The sequence below is a fragment of the Dasypus novemcinctus genome, chromosome 6 (genome assembly GCF_030445035.2).
Source record: "Dasypus novemcinctus isolate mDasNov1 chromosome 6, mDasNov1.1.hap2, whole genome shotgun sequence".
NCBI lineage: Eukaryota > Metazoa > Chordata > Mammalia > Cingulata > Dasypodidae > Dasypus > Dasypus novemcinctus.
The window spans coordinates 60,495,423-60,503,746 of NC_080678.1; the positions used below are offsets into that span (position 1 = coordinate 60,495,423).

Below are 8,324 nucleotides of genomic sequence, written 5' to 3' on the forward strand. Positions count from 1 at the left end.
CTCCTCTTCAATTATTTTGAAAGAATTTAAGCAGGATTGGTTTTATTTCTTTTTGGAATTATTGATAGAATTCACCTGTGAAACCATCTGGTCATGGGAATTTCTTTGCTGAAAGGTATTTGATGACTTATTGAATCTCTTTAGTTGTAATTAGTCTTTTGAGGTCTTCTATTTCTTCTAGAGACTATCAGTTGTTTCTGTTTTACTAGTAATTCATCCGCTTCCTCTTAGTTGTGTAATTTGTTGGCATACAGTTATTCATAGAATCCTCTTATAATCCTTTTTATTTCTGTTTATACATTCACTGGTTAATGGACACCTATGTTTTTTCCATCTTTTGGTAATTGTTAATAACAGCGGTATGAACATCAATGTGCAGATGTTTGTCCAGGTCACTGGTCTCAGTTCTTCTGTGTATATACCTAGTAATGTTATTGTCAAGTCACATGGCAAGTTTATATCCAACTTCCTTAGGAAGTGCCAAACCACTGGAAGCTGACTTGGTGAGAAAGCACTTCTTATTTTGCCTTGAGTTTGACTTTTCATGACCTGGGAACTGTAAGCTTTTGCTCCAAATAAATCCTCTTTATAAAAGTCAACACAGTTTCTGGTATTTTGCATTGGCATCCATTTAAGCAGACTAATATAGACATCTTTGATAAACAATGGCCAATTAAAAAATTAAAATATAATATTCCCCATTGTTATTTGTAGTTTATTTGAAATTCAAATATACTTGAATGTCCTGTATTTGAATTTGTTAAATCTAGCAACCCTAAAAGAAAATGATCCCTCTTTCTCAAGTTCAATTTTCACATTTTGGAGTTAGGGATTGATTGTCTCAGTTTAGGTCATGTGCCTTCTTTGGACTATAAGGCCAGTCATCAGGACAAGGGTCTTCATTTTTTAGAGTAGCAGTACATCTAGGGCCTGGGGTAGAGCAGTGGGGGTGGGGGGAGGGTAATGGATGAGGAAAAAAAGCAGATTAAGAGCTAGGTGTACACAGAAGAGTAAGATATTTATAATGATGTTCTAAGCCCTGGGTCTTATTCTGTTGCTGAGGCTCAGCCCCATTTGTCTTCTTGAGTTTTTCATGATACCTTAGCATCCTTATAACTAATTACTTAAGCGGTATTAAGATGGATACCTATAATTTGCAACCAAATATCCTTACTATTTCACTCTTAGTGGTACTTTCTGAGAAGAGGGAAAATTTATTGCAACAGTATTTGCCTGATGACAATATCTTTTGTTTTATTTTAGAATGATGGGATCCTGGAGCTTACCAATACCCTTACTAGATTCTTTCCTTTAATCAGTTAAAAAATTTGGGATTTGTCAGTGCATGCTGTAAGAGGAAAAAGTTGTTCTGCAAATCTGGCAAACAGAAATGCTGTTTCAAGAAGCACTGCTAGCCCTGTTCCTCTCTCTCTTTGTAGAGGATATGGCTTCCTGATCAGCTAGGCAAACATCATGTTTTATTTTCTTGAGTCAAATTGGTCAGAACATTGGTCAGAAGACACACATCCAACAGGAACAAATATATTCTACACAGAGTATTTGGAAACCAATATCTTATATAATATACTCCTCTTTGTATTTTATAGATATAAATGAAGAGGAAGCTAGTCCCTGATTTTGTGATATCTAGAAACCACTATAAGGAATAAAATTTTTTTTTAAAGTTTTGCCTTTTTATAAAAATTTAGCTCAGAAGTGTAAATCTTGTTCCTCAGAATATTTAGGAATGGCAACCAAGTTTTTCTGTACTATGACATATGACTAATTCAGAGAGCTAGACATGAGATAGTTGGTCTGTTTGGCCACTTTACATTTAATGTTCAGTTTTGTGAAGTTCCATACTTCAAATCTGCATTCATAACGTGTTGCCATGGGGGATTTATTGTTCAGATGTTGTTTACATGAGTGAAATAAAGGAAAATCTTTTGATCTTGTATTAGTCACTACCTTGCTTATAATCGTATGTAGGAATAAACAATTGGAAGCATAAATGAACAGTAAGAATTTTGTAATTGTTGTTTTATTAAGAAATCAGCCTAAAAACCTGTTATTCTGATTTTCATTAAAAGTTGAATTTAGTCGATGGCTTTACATATGGCTGAATGTACTGAGTGATTACAATTGTTTTGATCTGCTGTCATAACAGGAGTAGGGACAGTAAATATGTTTGCTTTGAGGTTTTAACAGTGATGATTCACATGTGTATAGACTTCTGCAGTGTAAATCAGAGAGCTCTTAAAGAATAATTTTTAAAAAAAATATGTGCACAGTAAGCCAAAATTCCAAATTGCAATTTTCAAATTTCAAACTGAATTCTGAATCTTACAATCAGAGCAATCATGGTAAGCACATTTAAATTTCTTTCTAAACTAAAAATAATATAACCAAGGCAACTTAATGACCATCAATTGTTGATTTTAAATAATCAATAGCCAGTTGACTGATTATATCTTTACTTTGTAGTTTCTAGAAGCAACATCATAATTTCAAATGGTCCTTTTAATCTTCCAAATATGCATATAATTATTACATTATCTGCAGTATCTGATTTTAAATTGTGTTAACAGTTTTTCCTCAACAGTTCAGCTGTTTGTTTGTTTGTTTGATTTCACAGTCCATTTACTAGCGATTTCACATCAGCCCTCTTATCCATTCATTCAACAGATATTTATCAATGATGCTCTTGGCCACGTTCTGAATGAATATATGAAGCATACAAAATAATCCCATCAAGAAACACAGTTTCTACAATAGCTGTAGAAGGTGGTGTTGGCATTTAAAATATGCAATGGATGTCAACTTTTATTTAAAAAAATGGAATCTAAGCTGTAGTTTATATTTGAAAGCTAAAGTCATAAACCTAGGTGAACAGCTGGGTAACCTTTTAGTAGCCTGAGTTTCACATCCGGATTATTGGAAACATAGGGAAGATTTTGAGATAAAATAGGTAAAAAAAAAAAAAAATCTGGGGACTTTGGATTTGGTTAATTATGAAACATTGCCAATCCAGATGGCCTTATCTGAAGGAAGAAGAAATAAGGGAAAATATTGCTGCTCACCTGTTCCTCTTAACACTCACTGTACATGGATAAAACCAGATATTTCTTTTGGTTCAGTAGTGACTTAGAGTTTCCTGAGAAAATCTAAAAATTACAGTGTTTATGATGGCTTTTTATACAATTATTTACAACCCAATTCCCAAATAATTGGCCTACTAGTTGGAACTAAGATGACCAGATTATTATCTATGTGCCTGATATCAGCTGGCATATTTGTTAGACAATGCACACAAACTTATGAGTGATTTTCTAATGATGTGGCAGCTTTGTAAAAGAAGGGCTAGTGCTTCCATGCATAAGAACTCTGAGTGAATTTCTGTGAAATGTTGAGGATTTGTTAAAAAATTTTACTCCAGTTGCAAACTAGGGCCCATTATATTCACTTTTTTTTTTTAGTTTTTAAGAGCTTGTCTGTTCATAGATAACTGCTTATCTACTCCATCATATGTGTGTGTGTGTGTAGAAAGTCTATATATCTATACACAAGGTGAAAGTGGAACTTCTCATGTGATAATCCAAAATACAAATCTGATTATTAATAAACTGCAGGATCAATCCAAAATATGAATGTGAAGTCCCCACTACACCATGAGGAGTCCTTACCACACATGGACTCAGGGAATGCATCAGGATGGGGCAGCCAGTCACTGCTGACCCTCAGACAGCCAGGAAGCCCCTGTTTCTCACCGCCCACTGAGAGCTGGCTGACTAACCCACAGCATCCCCCATGGACTCCATGTACCTGCATGGAGGTGCTCAGCCCTGTGCCAGGAGGGAGGATGGGTAGAGGAATGGCAGCTCTGCCTTGCTTCTCCTAAGGGCCTCTAGAAGACAGTGGGGTCTCAGAGCCCATTAGCAGGGAGATGGTAGGGTCTCCTGCATAGTTGTCCTCCTCAGAGCAGTAGGAGTCCTCCCCCAGCTCAAACAGCGCAGGCAGGTCAACCTTCCCCACATCCTTGAGTTAAATACCTCCAGGGTCTGGACTGTGTAATGTACCAGTTGCTTTCTGAGATTAGGCTGCTGTTCTGTGTCTAGGAGCAGCCTGGGTGGGAGCTCCTGAATGCTGGCCAGACTGCTGTCAAGGTTAGACAGACTCACATTGGGCCCAGTTACCAAGGGGCTGAACAGGTTAAATAAGGCACTGGTGTCCATTCCTAAGCTGTGTCTGGTCAGCATGGTCTGCAGTTTTTCCAGGTTGGAGTCTATGGAGTCCAGATGGTTGCTGAGCTTGTCCTTAGATGGAATCTGCCATGCAGAGAGAAGGAGGAGGGCCAGGGGGAAAGGCCTGTGAGCCAAATTGCCTAGGCAGGCTATGCTGAGGCATTTCTCCAGGGCCTAGATAGGCTGGGGTTTGAGAGATATTTCCCAGTGGGAGCTGGAGGTGGAGTTGTAGTGGTGGGCTCATTGTTGCACTTGATGGAGTCTGTGAGGGCAGATGGGTACAGAGAAGACTCCATAGGCAGCTCCTCTTTCATGCACACCAGGTGGCTTCTCAACAGGGGCCTCTTGGATATAGTGACTGGGACTAGCTTGGTGACATCACAGGTAAGATAATACTTTCCAGAGTTAACAAAGGAGTCTGGGAAACAGAAGCTGGAAATGCTTTAGGCCAGGGATGAAGGCAAGCAGCAAGCCAAGGGTTGAGCTGTGGACATAAGCAAGGGAGAACTATTGGCTATAATTAGGCATAAAATGCACCAAATTGCCCTGATTTAATCCTTGGGGATCAATCTCTTCCTCAGGATGTGGTTATGTTACAACAAGGAGGTCAGAAACTGGATGAACTCATTGATGATGTTCTGCTTCTGCTAAAGATTGGTCACCTCCTTCCACGGGGCTTTCTTCTCAAGCTTCATGGCCAGGAAATTTGAGTCATTGCTCTTCTGCTTGCCCTTCATCAGCAGTACTTCCAGTCAGCAGCTTTGTGACACTGTCCTGGTGAATCTTTGTCTTTGTTCTTTAGGGTGAACACACTGGTCACTTTCCTTTTGATGCTCTACATCAGTTGTTCTTCACTTCACAAGAAACTGGGGTGCCGGAACTTGGGTTTGTCTTTCCTTGGCTTAACTGCCCTGCTTGATGTGCACCATTTTTCTGAAGCCATATATGTTAATCTGCCATGTTGTTGTGCTTGAAATATTTAGGCAACATCTCTTTGGCAATCTGGTCTTGGTTGAACATATGAAAGATGGTCCTGCTTGAGCCCCGGCAGAAGAACACTTCAGTGTCTGAGTTGCTCATTATGGTCGACAGCTTGGTGAGGAAGGTTCAGACATTCCTGGATCTTGCTGTTCTGGGACCCATGGGCAGATGCTTGTTGGGCAAGGCAGGGAGAAGTTTAAGATAACAACCACTATGAGGGCTGATGACTGCACTTTCACTGCTGCTACAGCCACCAACTGCGTATTCAGCCCTGGGACCTAACATGGCTGGCATCATCCTATGATGTTCATTCCCAGCCCATTAGCTTTATAAGAAGGAATGGCGGAGCCAGCAGATATTCCACTTCAACAGTCCCAGACATTAGTACTGGTTCTGGGATAAGAAATGAGCTGAATAAAGAGAGTCTAGTCCATATTGTACAAGCCAGGAAGAATATTTGGCATTCAATTCTAACAGCCTCTAGGGACATTAATCATTATTTATCTTTCCATACTTGTAGGTTTAGATTCAGTTCTCATTCATATATCTACACTGATGGCCATATTCTTGGAACTTAAAGATGGCAGTGGTGGTTGGTTGAAAGAATACAAAGAATATTTATGTGTAAAGTGATTTAAATGCATAATCTGTTTTAATTTCCATATCAGCTTTTAGGGATATATAATTTGCAAAATGAGGAAACTAAGTTGAAGCAACTTGCTAAAGGCTGTAGCAGACAATGGTGTCAAGAATACATTAAAAATGCACTAAAAACTCTGGGTGTATATTGTAGTATCTTTGAGCAAGTGTCCTAACCTCTTTAAAATTATATTATTATTTTTATTACCTTAAATGAAATGACATATGAGAAGTAAACATCATAGTGCTGGTCAGACAGAAAAAACTAAATACATTTTAGCTCCCATTAGTATTTGAGAACTTAGGTCACTTTGAAACACTTGTGTGAAACCAATGAGTTGCATAGCAATTCTTAAGACATTTCATTACAAAAGGATTCATTACTCATGTTTGTGTAATGGGAAGATGATGTTGGGGCATTTATCATAGGGTTCATTTTAAAGAAATTCAAGTTTTAAATTCTTGGAATGCATCTGTTATATGAGACTACCCTTGTCATGGACAAAAAGTTGATAAAAATATTTTTAGAGGCTTATTTTTATTCATCTCATGTTCAATATCACATAGAAATTGAGAATATTGTTAATTAGAAGTGGTGAGAGTGACATCCTAGCCTTGGTCTTAATTTTGGGAAAGAAGGAAGAGGACTTGTCTCAATGGAGAGGGCATCTGCCTACCACATGGGAGGTCCGCATTTCAAACGCCAGGCCTCCTTGACCCGTGTGGAGCTAGCCCATGCGCAGTGCTGATGCATGCAAGGAGTGCCCTGCCATGCAGGGGTGTCCCCCGCGTTGGGGAGCCCCACGTGCAAGAAGTGTGCCCCGTAAGGAGAGCCGCCCAGTGTGAAAGAAAGGCAACCTGCCTAAGAATGGTGCTGCACACACAGAGAGCTGACACAAGATGATGCAACAAAATGAAACACAGATTCCTAGTGCTGTTGATAAGGATAGAAGCGGTCACAGAAGAGCACACAGCGAGTGGACACAGAGAGCAGACAACTGGGGGGTGAGGGAAGGGTGAGAAATAAATAAAAAATAAATCCTTAAAAAATTTTTTGGAAAATAATTCCATCTTGCATCATTACATTTGTGGCTAGTGGTAGGTCCTATATAAATTCCCTTTTTTTGGTTAGTTGTCACCCTAGAGATTACAATATGAATTCTTGACTTATTAAGATTTATTATAAAATATTAAATTTACTATTTTTTGGAAAATTTCAAGATTTTGTAACACTTTAAAAAATTTTACCCCTGTAATGGCCAGGAAGTTCACCCATTACCCACTTCCAGGTGTGCAGCCTGAATAGAACCTGTGGCCCACTGCAGATGACTAGGAGGGAAATGGATATATTCCTCCTGAGAAAAGGGAGAGTACAATGGAGGGAGGAGAGTGGTTTCTCTTCAGTGAATTTGGCCAGCAGATTTTACTTTGAATCCTGGATATATCCAGACCAGAAACATAAGCAAGTTGAGGTTGGAAGAAACACTTCTGTGGAAAGATTCTCCAGTGAGTGCCATCTGCTAGCTGTGTGGGAAACTACAAGAGAAAAACTACTTTTAGGTATGTAGTAGTTTGTTATTATTTATGAGTTCCAAAAATAGATATTGGATTATGTTTGTAAACAGGTCTGTTCTTCTCTGGATGTATTAGATTGAATTAACTTTTGCAGTTTCACTTTTACTTGATTAAATTATGACTAGGGCTTTGATTGGGCCACATCAGTAGGACATTGAGTCCCTGACTCCTTGGTGGGCAGAGACTCATAGAGAAAACTACATGGCAGAGGAGGGTGTTGGAGTTCTGGATGCTGGAACTCTGGGAAGTAAACATAGGAGAAGAATAAAGAGGCATAGAGATGGCTCCATAGACATGGCAGAGGCCCCAAGAAGAGAGAGAACCTGATAGTCTGCAGCTGACATTGTGGGGAGAACAGAGTAGCTGAGCCCAGAGATGAATGAGCTCCAGAAGATAGACAAGACTTATCCCAGGCTAGAGATGATATCGGAAGAAGCTGGGACCATGGAACCTTAAGAGGAAGAGGGAGGCTGAATACTTGCAGACATCAGCAGCATCTTGCTCCAACATGTGACAACATACTTTGGTAAGGGAAGTAACTTGTGCTTTAGGGCCTATTAACTGTAAGCTTCTACCTCAAATACCAAATAAATACCCCTTATAGAAGCCAACAGATTTCTAGTTTTTGCCTCAGCACCCCTTTAGATGACTAATACAAGGTCTCAATCTGAAATCCCAGGAGAAAATCTGTACCCCATTTCTGAGTCCCTGGCCTGATGTTGATAACTTAAATTGGGCAATTTTAAAGACTTACAATAAGTTGAACAAATATCAAAGAAGAGCTGTGGAAAAAACGTAATAGACAGGAGAGAGAAATTGACTGTCAGAGAAAACTCACCAATATTTTCAGATGCCTAGACATCATCAAAAATTACAAAATTATAAGCC

At 39.1% G+C, this 8,324-nt stretch overlaps 1 pseudogene; it reads right to left on the minus strand.

Moving 5' to 3' along the window:
• Positions 1-4,646: 4,646 nt before the first annotated feature.
• On the minus strand, positions 4,647-5,342 carry LOC101418331 (heat shock factor protein 1 pseudogene; annotated as a pseudogene).
• Positions 5,343-8,324: the final 2,982 nt, after the last annotated feature.